Genomic DNA, 1,963 nt, shown 5'->3' with positions numbered 1-1,963 from the left:
TTAACAATTATCTCGTGTCTTACCTGCACTCTATCAAACAGGGATTTGGTAAGTGAAATCTGTCTGCTTGCACATATATACATGAGTGCAGAAGATTATTTTGAACAACTAAGGAGAGAATAAGGCCCCTTTAAGATCAAAGAGGTTGTCTATGTGTGAACCCATAGGAGATGGGAGAGATATTGAATGAATATTTTGCATCAGTATCTACTATGGTTAAAACATGGAGACTAGGGAACTCGGGGAAATAAACAGTGATGTCTTGAAAACAGTCCAAGTTACAGAAAAGAAGTTGGAGGTCTTAAAAAGCATAAAGGTAGATAAATCTCTGGGACCTGATCAAGTGGATCCCAGGATGTTGTGGGAAGCTAGGGAAGAAATTGCGGGGCCCCCAAGCAGAGATATTTGTGTCATCTACAGCTAAGGCTGAAGTGCCGGAGAATTGGAGGGTAGCTGATGTTGTGCCACCTGCGAGGAATACCTAGGAACGACAGGCCGATGAGTCTGACGTCAGCGGTTGGTATGTTGTTGGAGGGGATTCTGAGACATAGGATTTGCATACATTTGGAAAGCCAAAGGACTGATTAGGGATAGTCAGCATGGCTTTGTGCCATGGGGAATAGTGTTTTGACTTGATTGAGTTTTTTGAGGATGTGACCAAGAAGATAGATGAGGCCAGAGTGGTAGACTTTGTCTACATGGACTTTAGTAAGGCCTTTGACAAGGTTCCACATGGTAGACTCATCAGTAACATTAGATCACATGGATTCAGGGAGACCTTGCCCATTGGATACAAAATTGACTTGATGGTAGGAGACAGAGGATGGTGGTGAAAGGTTATTTTTGGACTGGAGGCCTGTGATGAGCGGTGTTGCACAGGGATCGGTGCTGGTCTACTATTGTTTGCCACCGATATAAATGATTTGAATGAGGATATTGGAAGCACAGTTAGTAAGTTTGTGATGCCAACAAAATTGGTGCGATAGTTGGGCAGTGAAGAAGGTTATTGAAGATTACGAAAGGTATCTTGATCAATTGGGCCAATGGGCTCAGGAGTGGCAGAAGGAGTTTAAGCTTAGATAAATGCGAGATGTTGCATTTTGGTCAGAAAAACCAGGACAGAACTTACACAGTTATGGTAGGGCCCTGGGGAGCAGAGAGAACTCAGGGTTCAGAAACATAGTTCCTTGAAAAATTTGTCCCAGGTAGACAAGGTGGTAATGAAGGCATTTGGCATGCTTGTCTTCATTGCTCATACCATTCAGTATAGGAGTTGGGATGTCATGTTGCAGTTGTTCAAGACGTTAGCAAGGCCACTTTTGGAGTACTGTGTACACTTCTGGTCGTCCTGCTAAAGGAAGGATAATATTAAATTGGAGAGGGTGCAGAAAAGATTTATCAGGATTGATTGTTTGAGTTATAAGGATAGTTTGGATAGGCTGGACTGTTTTCATTGGAAGGAGGTTGAGGGGTGACCTTATAGAAGTTTATAAAATCATGAGGGGCATAGATAAGGTGAATAGCAAAGGTCTCTTCCCAGGGTAGGGGAGTTCAAAACTAGAGGGCATACTTTTAAGGTGAGAGGGGAAAGATTTAAAAGGCATGAGAGAAGTGACTTTTTCCACACAGAGGGTGATTTGTACATGGAATGAACTGCGAGAGGAAGTAGTAGATAACAGGTACAATTACAACATTTAAAAGGCATGAATAGGAAACATTGAGAGGGAGATGGGCGAAACACAGGCAGATGGGACTAGTTTAATTTGGGAAAGTTGGTCAACATGGACAAGTTGGACCAAAGGGTCTGTTTCTGTGCTGTATTACTCTGTGTGTAATACAACGGGTGTGGAACATAGAACATAGAACATAGAACATTACAGCGCAGTACAGGCCCTTCGGCCCTCGATGTTGTGCCAACCTGTGAAACCAATCTGAAGCCCATCTAACCTAAACTATTCCATTA

The sequence above is a fragment of the Rhincodon typus genome, chromosome 1 (genome assembly GCF_021869965.1).
Source record: "Rhincodon typus isolate 14 chromosome 1, sRhiTyp1.1, whole genome shotgun sequence".
NCBI lineage: Eukaryota > Metazoa > Chordata > Chondrichthyes > Orectolobiformes > Rhincodontidae > Rhincodon > Rhincodon typus.
The sequence above is the reverse complement of the archived record's forward strand: the minus strand, read 5'-3'. Positions refer to the sequence as shown.